The sequence below is a fragment of the Triticum aestivum genome, chromosome 7A, assembly GCF_018294505.1.
Source record: "Triticum aestivum cultivar Chinese Spring chromosome 7A, IWGSC CS RefSeq v2.1, whole genome shotgun sequence".
NCBI classification, from domain to species: Eukaryota; Viridiplantae; Streptophyta; class Magnoliopsida; order Poales; family Poaceae; genus Triticum; species Triticum aestivum.
Window position 1 is genome coordinate 678,086,242 of NC_057812.1, and position 11,952 is coordinate 678,098,193.

Below are 11,952 nucleotides of genomic sequence, written 5' to 3' on the forward strand. Positions count from 1 at the left end.
TAGAGGAGTTCTTACTCCTCTATTCTTTGTTCTCCTCTTTTTTTTCTTCTTCCTCTTCTTTTTTATCCTTGAAGCGTTGTCGAGGCCACCCCAAACCCTAGAGAAGCAGCGTCGAGGCCACTAATTAATATTAGTTCTATGTTTTCCACTAATATATCCATGTGTCATGTTTGAATAATAATTGCCATGTTGTCATTATTTGTAGAAACTATGGACACCGCCCGAGGCGAAGTACAAGAAGAGTTGTTGGGCGACATAATCGCACGAGGAAGTGATGCCGTCGTCTCGTTGTTTCTCAACGACACCGATGGTCTGGAAGCAGCTGGCTATGATTATGATGGCTCCAGTGACCTAATGCCGGTGCAAGAAGGAGACCGTGTGGACGGCTCCGATGACCCAATGCCTGTGCAAGAAGGAGACCGTGATGACGTCTCCGGTGACCGAACCGAGTCCGGCCAGGTATATATATTAGTTAAGCTTCTGTTGACTAGCTAATTGATGCATCCATTGTTCTGGTATGTACACATATTAATTAAGTCTTTGTTCTTTTTTCTTGCCCTCCGGATCGAGCACAACTTCGGTAAAGAGATGAGGCCCGAAGAAAAAGTTGAGCTCAGATGAAAAGTTCGAGATCATAGCAATCGCGCCCGACGGCCAACCGATTGAACCCCTCCGGACAAAGAGCACATTTGTTGCTCAGTGCGGGGTTTTGGTTAGGGACAAGATCCCGATCAGCATCCAACAATGTTTAAAGCCGGCTACAAAAGACCCTGAGGTGTCTTATGTCAATGATATGCAGAAAAATGATCTTTGGACTGAGCTGAAGTCAAATTTCACCCTACCGCCAGAGGATGATCCAGTGAAGCCAGTTAAAGAGCAATTAATCAAGTCTTTTGCTCTTAAGAGGATGGCAGAACTATTCAGGAGGTGGAAGAAAGAGCTGAATAAGTTTGTCGAAAATAAAAAGACAGCAGAATTCAAGGGTAGATATGAGAAGATCAGAGATCACTGGCCCGCATTTGTGGCCCACAAGACATCGGAAAAGAGTAAGCAGATGTCGACGACAAACAAGCAAAATGCTGCGAAGAAGAAGCATCACCATCGCACGGGGTCAGGTGGCTACCTCGTAGCCCGGCCTAAGTGGGCCAAGACTGAGAATGATCTGGTTGATAAAGGGATCGAACCAGAGACAATTAACTAGCCAGACCGTTGCCGGACTTGGTTCTTCGGGGCTAGCGGAACCTTGGACACTGTAACAGGGAAGTGCATTTGGACGAACGATCAAATGGACATACCAGTCAGGAAGCTTCAGCAGTATATCGAAGCAGCGCAGCAAGGTACGTTCTTTCCAGATAGAGAGAACGACGAGCTCACAATGGCCCTCGGGAATCCTAAGCACCCTGGACGGACACGAGGCTCGCCAGGCTCCATTCCGTGGAAGGTTGGGTTTCCGGACGCAGGCGGTTACAAATCCCAGGAGAGGAGGAAAAAATTGCAGCAGACCCAAATGCAGGCGCTACAAGCAAGGGTACAAGCGATAGAGGAACGAGAAGCAAATCGCAGCAAACGTACTACCGAAGCTTCCCCCGAAGCTACCCCGCCATATCAGCGGAGAAGAAGCGTGGCTTCCACCGAGCTGCTTCAGCCGGAGCATGCCTTGACGGCTCCTGCCAGCTATCCCATGGATGCTATCATGGACTCTCAAAATTGCCACCTTATGACGCAATGGATGAATTTGAAGGTCAAGTCGGCTGTTGGCTCTGTTTATCCTACTGAACCTGGCGCAACTTTTCACTGCCGGCCAATTCCAGAAGGATTTGCTAGGGTGATGGTGGATGAAATAACGGAGGGATTTTGAGGACCTCCAGCTTGACCACCCTACCGGTGAAGGGAAGACTAGGCTGGGGTCTGCTCTGAAGACTCCATGCCTATGGCGGAAGGAGCTCATCAACCTTCCGAACTGGACGCCTCTGCCTCCTCCTCCTCCTCCGACAAGTCAGGGCACTCCGCCTCCTCCACTGCTCCTCCTTCGGTGAGTCAGGGCACCCCGCCTCCTCCTCCAGCGAGTGACGATCAGGGCACTCGACCGACTCCTTCTCAAATGCGTGGCGGAACTCCGCCTCCTTCTCCGCCTACGCCGACGCACCCGAGCAGTCAGCCTCCTCCTTCTCCACCTTGTCAGCAAGGGCGGAAGAGACCCACCACCGCTCCGGCTGCTTCGGCGCGTCGTAGTCCTTCTCCTCCGCCTCGTAAGCAAGTAAAGAAGACAACTGCTCCGTCTGCTCTGCCGGCGTCTAGCAGTACAGCCCGAGGCGGGAGGACATACAGATTCGGTCCTTCTCTGAAGACTCCAGAGAAGTTACCATACGAGAGGACCCCGGAGGAAAACGCCGAGATCGCGTGAGAAGAATTGAGGAACTTCTTTTAAGGGGTGAAAGCAAAGAAACATCCACCTCCGGAGGAGAAGGTAGATCCGGTGAAAGCGAAGCGCACTCTGGCTGCCCTGACAAAACCACCCAAGTCTCCGCCGAAAGGAAACTATGAGCGCATTATTGGAAAGGAATTTGCCGAAGCGGAGCGGTCGGGAAGTACTGTCAGTGATCAAAGGCTGAAAGAACGACGAGCTGGGAAACAAATTGCCCAGCTCGGCGAACAAGCGAAGCAATCGTGCCCCCCCCCTCCGCTCTAGGTGCCTAGCGACAACGTCGCTAATGATCCGACGATGGTGCCCGATTATAGCAATCTTGGCGATTACCTGCCCGATGATGTACATTATGAACCCATGGAGGTGCAGATACAAAGATACGAGTACGGGAAGCCTCTCGTCAAAGATGAAAGATCTCTATCAACGATGATGCGAAGATTGCATGATTGGTACTTGAAAATCTACAGAGACTCTGGGGGGAGGAGTACTTTGTATGTGAAAGTTAAAAAGGAGCATGACCTCGTTGGAATTGAACTCTTGCCTATTCCATTTGAGGAGTTCTTTCAGTTTTTCAATCAATTGGCCCTCGATAAAACAACGGTCACCTGCTACTGTCTATAAGTAGTACTACTTCTGTCATTAAGTCTCTCTATATAGCTCAGCTCTTTCATTGCATGTATTTATAATCATCCTCACTATATAATGCAGATTGAAGATCGCCGAATTGAAGAAAAGACAAGTCGGTGATATTGGGTTCATTAACACATATCTCATAGATGCAACTCGGGTTAAATTTCATGCCGCAGATACCGAGGCCAACTTGCTACGATCGTTGGTAATAAATGAAAACAAAGATATAATACTCTTTCCTTACAACTTCAAGTGAGTGTTACTGTCTTGTGCGTATTCGGTTTCCCTTATATATTAGTCAAGGTTATAGTAATGTAATTGATGAGTTATGCATGTGTGTGCAGTTACCACTATATTCTCCTAAAGATTAAGCTTGAGCAGGGACTAGTAACTGTCTTAGACTCAAGACGAAAAGATCCCCAGGACTATGCGGACATGACTCAAATGCTCGAGAAGTAAGTTAAATCGATCATTATCCACCATATCAGCAACTTTGTGCATTTCCTGATATATCAAGTAATTGTTTTCTTTATCTGGCAGGGTTTGGAAAAAATTCTCCAAAAAAGCTCCAGGACTCCCGGAGAAGCTGCAATTTAGACACCCGAAAGTAAGTACTATAGTAGCATGTTCCGCGCATCTCCTATTGATTTGGCATTCTTGCTTATCAGTTTGATTGACCTCTATTTCTTGTAAAGTGGTTGTGGCAGGAACAAGGGAATGATTTCTGTGGATACTACGTTTGCGAGTCCATCCGCCACACGACCTGTGAGCGGGGCTACACTGACGAACAATATGAAGTACGTAAATAACAACATTCACAATTTTATTTTATTACCATCATTTGTGTTGAGTTTCATTCATTCATATATATATGTATTGATCCCCTTCTTCAAATTAGATGTTTCGGAAGCGGGATGAACTCCTAGCACCAGCTCGCATGCGAGCAATTCAAGAGGAATTGACGGCATTCTTTCTTGACCACGTGATCGCTCAAGATGGAGAATACTATGTGGACCATGAGTCCGTATGATTATATTTGTAAGAGATAATTATTGTATATATGTAGCCGGTAGTGTCGGATAGATATACGAGAACTTGTTCTTCGACCAATCTCTCAGAAAAGAAGAGGTGGTCGATATCACTTCTCTCTGTATGCATATATGTTCATGACGATCTTCTGTTTCCTTCGTTTGCTTACTAGCTAGCTAGCGTGTCTAGTCCTCTCTATACGTATGTATAGTATGTAGCATCGACCAAGCACGGACATAAGAGAGGACACTTCTCTCTATTAATTATAGCTATCTAACACAATATATGAAACACCTAAATTAACCCCCCAAAACCCCCAAAACCCCCAAACCCCCCCCCCCTTCAAAAAAAAAACAAAAACCCCAGCCACAGAAATGCTGACGCGTGGATGCCTATTGGTCCCGGTTGGTGCCACCAACCGGGACTAAAGGGTCTCCTGCATGGGCTCCGCGCACAGGCCACGTGGAGGCCCATCAGTCCCGGTTCTGGATTCAACCGGGACTAAAGGGACAGGGCATTAGTACCGACCCTTTAGTTCCGGTTCAGGAACCGGGACAAAAGGCCCTTACGAACCGGGACAACAGGCCCTTTTTCTACCAGTGAAAGCCTAGCTGGACATCATTTGTCAAGGTTTGCACATAACTACACATTGAAAATTCTAGCTGGGTTGATCCAGATCTTGGTGCTACTACCTATCATCCATAGCATCTCCTCTTTTTACCACCAGCCACCACTACCACAATGGTACAGATCTCACCTGCAACTCCATGTCACTACTATCATACTTGTTGTTTGTTTGGTCCATCCTCAGTTCCTCACACAAATCAGGTTGTCCCACCGGCCTACAGAACTTGGATATTTGCTACGACAGTCTGCCATGTGGTGCATTACTTGGTTGATGCCCATCGAGAGTTCAAGACCAATCCACACTAAGCATTCTTGATTCATTATTATTTGCATTATTTTCAGATCCATTACCTTCTTGCATATCGTCATCTATGCAGCACATGCCAACAAGCTCTGTCGACGTGGTGCCTATATAGTAATCTAACAAGGCAGCACCCATTATAAATGATTTTCTATGCATCTCGATTTCATCCAATATCAAAGATTTTTTATCTCGATTTTCTTATGTATATCACATGCATATCAGAGAAGTCACATCCGCTTAACTATCATGTATCACAAAGTTAGGCAGTAGTAGAATAAGATCATACAGCTGCCTGTTATTTTAGATAATATGATGTATAGTAAGGTGCCGGTTTGCAGGAAATAAAGCACAATTGTGACACGAAAAGTTTGAACATAACCAACGTGGTTTTATCTTGCATTCATGAGAATCTCCTTTAAAGTGTTATCTTTTCACACAGAGAGACATACGAGGCCATGAGGGCATCCTATAGACAAAAAGGACATTCGAGGAATTAAAAAATTGAATCGTCTCCACAGAACAAACTGCAAGCTTTGAAATCATTGAAGTGTTGGCAATTCCGTAATCTCTTAACATAGGCTGCCGTCATCATGCCTCTCAGGTAGGCTAATCCTTTTCTGCATCAAGTTGTTCATTACGTTCACGACAGTGAGTAGCACAGAACCTAAACAAATGTATAATGTTGTCTGTTGATGTCCCCACCACGAAGGCCCGGAGGCTCTGTTCATAATCACCTCTCGCCATATCTAGGGAGGATTATGGTCTAGGCAGAGCGGTGCATGATGCTGTAGTGTGGCTATTGTCAATGACACTGTCGTGATGTTGTCCACTTTGCACCGGTGGTTCGAAAGCGACACAATGACATCATGTTTCTTCTCCTCGGCGAGTTTATTATTTTTCATAGACCTCATGGTATAAATATAAGTTCTTGACTCTTCTTCCACTCGATCATATTCATCTACATCTACTTGGTTGAAATATATTTTTTCCCGACTGAATACCTTGCTTCTGTACAACTGCTATGTAGGAGCAGAGTACCGAGGGCTGAGGAGACAAGTGCTGGAGAGGGTGGCATGCATCAGGATGAGAGGGAAGAAAGTGCTGGAGGATGTAAACATCTGGAGGAACATGTATAGAGTGGTTCTTTGTGGGGAAAAAATGTATAGAGTGGTTGGTGTATACTTCCTTTTTGTGATAATAATAAATGAAGTGCATTCTGGTGCTATGGTTGTGACTGAAGATGTTAGCGGCAGAAGTAATTGCTATGTAAGTGTGAATAGCCTGGTGTGGTGCCTCTTGATCCTGCTTTGTTTATTTTGCAAATCATTAATATATTTCCCTTGCTTTTCTTCTTCCATGATTGCTCTAATTTCCATCAGTTTTGTGCTGTTGATAATAAGTAGTTTATGCAGTTATGATCATGAAATTGTATTGAGCAGAATAGGAAAATGTTACTATTTCATTAATGGAATAGATTATGCCTTAACTCTGTTCAAGATAGATCTCAGATGTGATCATGGAATTTTACTTAGAAAAAAGGTTATTTGTTTAATGGAATATATTGTGTCTGAACTCTGCTCGATTATGTCGTAAATATGCTCGAGACAGGTCTCAACTCAAATATTTTGGAAAGAAAAATGAGTGCCACCTGAACTATAAGTTTGTAACACAACGTGCCTCATCCGAAATTGTGCTTATAAGGTGTTTGATCTGAAAACTACATTCATGTATACAATGTGGTATAAAAGGTTGATGAAATCATCATATGAAAATGCTTGAGCGTTCTAAACTACACAGTACAGTATTATGAGGGTTTTTTTTTGCATTATTTCCCAGTTCTCTTGAGCTACTATTCCGCAATCTGGCCTACCAGATAAATGAGGGGTTTTGTTTACTTAACGTGGTTGCCTAATTAACGAAGTCATGGTTTCTGTTAGCTGTTTTTTTCCACTACCTAAACAACAACTTATCTTTCTACCTACAATACACACTACTCCTCGATTACGTACAAGACACGCATGGTGTTGATGTTCTGAGGGCTAAATGTTCAGTTTTATAGGAAAGTAATCTCAGATTTCTAACTGAACTATAATCACATCTAGGTATGGTTGTAGAACAAAGAACATACTACACATCAATGTACCCTTCTAGATTGCTGTAGAACAACTAAAGTTTATGTCCCGTTGCAATGCACGGGCACTTGTGTGTTGGTGACAACGCTAGTGGGTTGAGTGAGGTGGGCTTCTGCCCTGCGGCACCCAGAAGAGGAGCGCGTCGGTGACCAGCACTGAATACATGGTGACAACAAAAAAAGTACATATAAAAAGGTGGTTTTATATGCTCAGGATCAAGAGAAAGAGAGACAATGGAAAATGACCCAACCCATTGATCGATTATTTTTCGGCAAGATACAACAAGCAGCCACATGGACCGTTTTTGCCAAAAGAAACAAGTACATAAGGCAAAAAATTAGAAGTTTATTTAATTGATTTTCCTTGATGCTCGGATCGTCCGGGAGCACGCACAATTATAGCAACGGTCGAAATACTTGTTATACAAATTGATATATCTAGATGTATTTTTATTTTTAGACTAGTCAATGTGTACGTGCAATGCACGTTAATTTGGAAGTATAATAAGTGCATGCAGATATTAAGTACGATATTATTTGCGTGTTAATATGTGATTAGCACTATATTTGGTATGAAATTAACTGCACGCTAAACATGTTCAGCACTCGACATTGAAGCAGTCTAGATCATTGGATTGACATGATTTGATGGCCGAGATTAATTGCATCTGTCCCTTTCGGTCTTTTTATATTGGTATAGATTAGCATTATATTTGGCATGAAATTAACTGCACACTAAACGTGTTGAGCGCTCGACATTGAAGTAGTATAGATCGTTGGATTGACATGATTTGATGATCGAAATTAATTGGATCTACCTCTTTTGGTTTTTTTACATTGGTATAGATACATCAATTTCTGTCCACCTCCGCGGCAGAGGGAGTTTATAACACGTAATACATCTTCAACTCCCCTAATAAAAATACATCTTCAACTCAAAGGAAAAACAGCTATCACATCTTAGTACATAGCCTTGTTTAATTAAATTATTAATGGACGTAAAAATAAGTGTGAAAGAGTTGACGTAGTTGGTTACTGCAGCTTGCGTCACAGTATATAGGCCTCGGGCTGGAATCTGTCGAAATCAAATACCATGTACTAATGTTGATGATGGTCTAAATAAATCTTGAGGAGGTTTTGAAGTGGATCTGGTGACGTGGCATGGGAAGTCTGGGATATTTGACTCGACCAAATTATTGACTGCCACGTCATACGTGGATCCCATTTGTCAGCTACTGGCCGATGCAGTCCAGACGCCTCGGGATGGCTCGCCGCTGTTGCCGCCTCGCGATGAAGGCCAAGAAGCCGACAATCGATCGATCATGTCTTAGCTAGCTTCCTACGTTCATACATATACGTCTCCTGATGGAATCAATAAGGCTTCATTTGTACTTGCACGTCTCGCCTGAAAGTAATCAGTGCGACGCAAGAATTGAGCCATAACGACAGGGATCAGGTGACATGCACACCTTTGCATGTCACCATGTGCCTTGCGGCTCGAATTCAAATTTAACCATTGCGAAAAAATCAGAAAAAATCAAACATGTTCACAGCACATATTAAGATAATCCCTAAAAAATTTAAATCAAAATTCGAAACATACATCGAGAAGGAAAAAAAAACTCAGATGTGAATAGTATACAGAGAACCAGTCGCAACTATTCATGACAGATTTCTGTTTTCTGGTTCTTGATGTATGTTTCAAATTTTGATCTGATTTTTTTAGGGGTTATCTTAATATGTGTTGTGAACATGCATGATTTTTTTCAGATTTTTTCGTAATGTTTAAATTTGAATTCAGACCGTAAGGCATACGGTGACATGTAAAGGTGCATGTCACATGATCTCTGTCCGCCACGGATGGTAGCAGCTCACGACGGGCCGTCATCCGCATCACGGTGAGTACGAGGTGGCCGCCGCCGTTGACATGCGTGTTTACTATGGCGTGTTCCACCTTCCACGGGTTGATGCGCTCCCGCACGCACGCCTGCGTGGTGGACGGCCGTGCCTCGCCGGAGCCAGGCATGCTCTCTGTGGTACCCCTACTGCCGCATGCGTCTAGAGCATCAGCGCCACAGGCTCGCTTCATTCAGCGTGTGCCGACGCCTTGAGTACTTTGTCTATGTAAGAGGGAGCCTCCCCGCTGCTACTGGCAAGCGCTCATCCCCTCTAGCGATGGTGGCGACGAGGACTCTGACTTGAATGACCGTGGTGGCACTTCCATTAGCTAGGAGAGATGAAGACGCACGGCGATGATGGCGGCCAATAGCGGGATCATGGTCACGCTGACACACATCTCCTGGTTGGCCACATCGTCATCGTAGCACCCTAGTCGGCTGACGCGAGCAGCGCGTGTCCCATCCTATAGGTAGGGCTGGCGCGAGGACGAATGGGCGGCGACGAGTGGCTCCGGGGACACATGTTGCAAGCCGCATGAGGTGAGTAGCTGGGTGGGTCTGGTTTGGGGTCTTGGCGTCTTCCACGCGACTGTCGGCCATCTGCAAGAGAGACGACATACCAGGGTCAGCCTGAACTATGCCAGCGGCGCCCTCTACGCGTTTGAGACTAAGAGATACGTGGCTACGAGCGCCGGCTTTGAGCCGAAGTGATGCACGAAGAGCTTGGCCCGATCGACATGTGGCCTCGCTGGCTGGGCTGATCGTTTTTTGTGTTAGGAAATACATTACTAAGCGGAAGGCATCGTTGGCAGGTTTTGGAAAACAAACAGAACACAAAATATCTATCTATTATATAATTAAGACAAGAGGCAAACAAGCCATCACGTTCGTTCACACAGATTAAATTATCTTAACCATTAACATGTTAATATAAACGGCCGAGATTTAAAGACATAACGTTACATATAAATATTATGTATAGGCATATATTGTGTTGCACTGCTAAGTCTGTCACGATATGCAAAGTACATGCTCAAGGTTAACCCCATCACGATTTCACGTAAAAAAGGAGAGAGAGAGATGGAGAGAGAGTTCGATAAAAGAAAAGGAGATGTAGTCAATCCCGATTTGGATTCTAATAGAAAAAGAGGCCAACCACGCTACGCTTTGGCTTTCTTTTAGACAGGCTACGCTTTGGCTGACCTGATGTTTTTTTGAGAAAATCTGATGTAATCAGTGCCGGTTTAAATTCTAAGAAAGAAGCTCAGCCATGCTACGTTGTGGCTAACCTGCCACCAATCGGCTCAGTTTCCCACTGCACCATATTACTACAGACATATGGATCATTTTTTTTAAACAAACATATGGATCAACATCAATTGCGGCAGCGAAAGGGAAAAGAAAAAAAGAGGTGCTAAAAGATTAAAAGACCGAAACACACATCCATCCAACATTGACACATAGCTCTTTCCAAATCAACAATAAAAACATTTTATTTTATTTACAAAATTCATAATAAGAGAAAAAATGATAGCACTTTAGTTTAGCATGAATTCAAGGTAATGTTCCTAAATAGCTAAATTTAAATTCAGTTATATATATTTAAAATCTAAGATTTAAAAGATGTTGCATTACATACATTATCATGTACATACAGTATACACGACGCGTAGGAATAGTTCAACATGTCTCACGCACACTCATATGCATTTCCTATTAAGAATATCTTTCCAAGACAATCATACATAAGTTGATATCGCAAATACGGCAGGCAACAACTCATATATGGAAAAGACCGAGCACCCCTTAATAGAGTCCAAGCAGAATACGCGTCAGCAACTGAATCAATTTAGGATCCATTTTCTGTGTTAGAAAAATCAGAATACGCATTGCCAATATCAATTCATTATAAGAGAAAAAATGCTAGCACTTCTGTTGGGCATGAACTCCATGTAATGTTTCTAAATAGCTAAATTTAAATTCCTTTGTAATATTTAAAATCTATGATTTCAAAGATGTAGCATTACATACAGCATCAGGTAGATATAGTATACACGGCACGTAGGAATAGTTCAACATGTCTCACGTCACACTCATAGTCATAAGCATTTCCTATTAAAAATATCTATCCAAGACAATCATATATACCCGCAAAAAAAGACAATCATATATACATAAGTTGGTATTGCAAATGCGGCAGCCAACAACTCCTACATGGAGAAGTTCGAGCACCCCACAAAATAGAGTCCAAGCAGAATACACGCCGCAACTGAATGAATTTGGGATCCATTTTCTGTGTTAGAAAAATTAGAATAAGCATCACCAACATCAATCCGGGCTTCTCTTTTTGGTTGTATAGTGCTTCATGTTGGGGTTGAAAACTTTGTCTACCCAGATTAAAAAAAAGAAAATAGATGTGTACGTACACAACAAAGAGTTTGTGAAAAGGGATTTATAAAACCATTTATGTTTAAAAATAATAAATATGTTAGCTGTAATATGCATGGACAGCTCGGATCAGAAATAATTTATATTTCCATTCTTGCAATTTTTTGGTAAAGAATCCTGATGTATGTTCTGTTTATTTATTTTTTGCGACGGATGATGCATGTTCTAATTACAATGGTTGAAATTCTGAATGTCAATGGAAAGAAATAAGGCATACAAATTCTTCAATATAAAAAATAAATATTCCTAATGAAAGTATAGTCATCGGAGGATGGAGTGAAAGCATATATAATGTACATACATAAGATGAATACAGTCGATGACCGAGGGGCAAGAGAGCATTGCAAGTAGAATCGATTTTATTTGCCCACATGGACTAAACAGTTCGCTATGTCGTTATGTCATGGGTCCCAAGTACAATGATTGACATTAAAAATTTCACTTAAAAGGTGTATACGTG

The 11,952-nt window shown here is 43.0% G+C and overlaps 1 long non-coding RNA gene across 1 annotated transcript; it reads left to right on the top strand.

Annotated features, from left to right (window-relative positions):
- Positions 1-4,724: 4,724 nt before the first annotated feature.
- On the top strand, positions 4,725-6,240 carry LOC123154656 (uncharacterized). The gene is made up of 5 exons (XR_006476971.1): positions 4,725-4,828; positions 4,896-5,115; positions 5,455-5,616; positions 5,725-5,927; positions 6,043-6,240. It is a non-coding gene; the product is annotated as an uncharacterized lncRNA (long non-coding RNA).
- Positions 6,241-11,952: the final 5,712 nt, after the last annotated feature.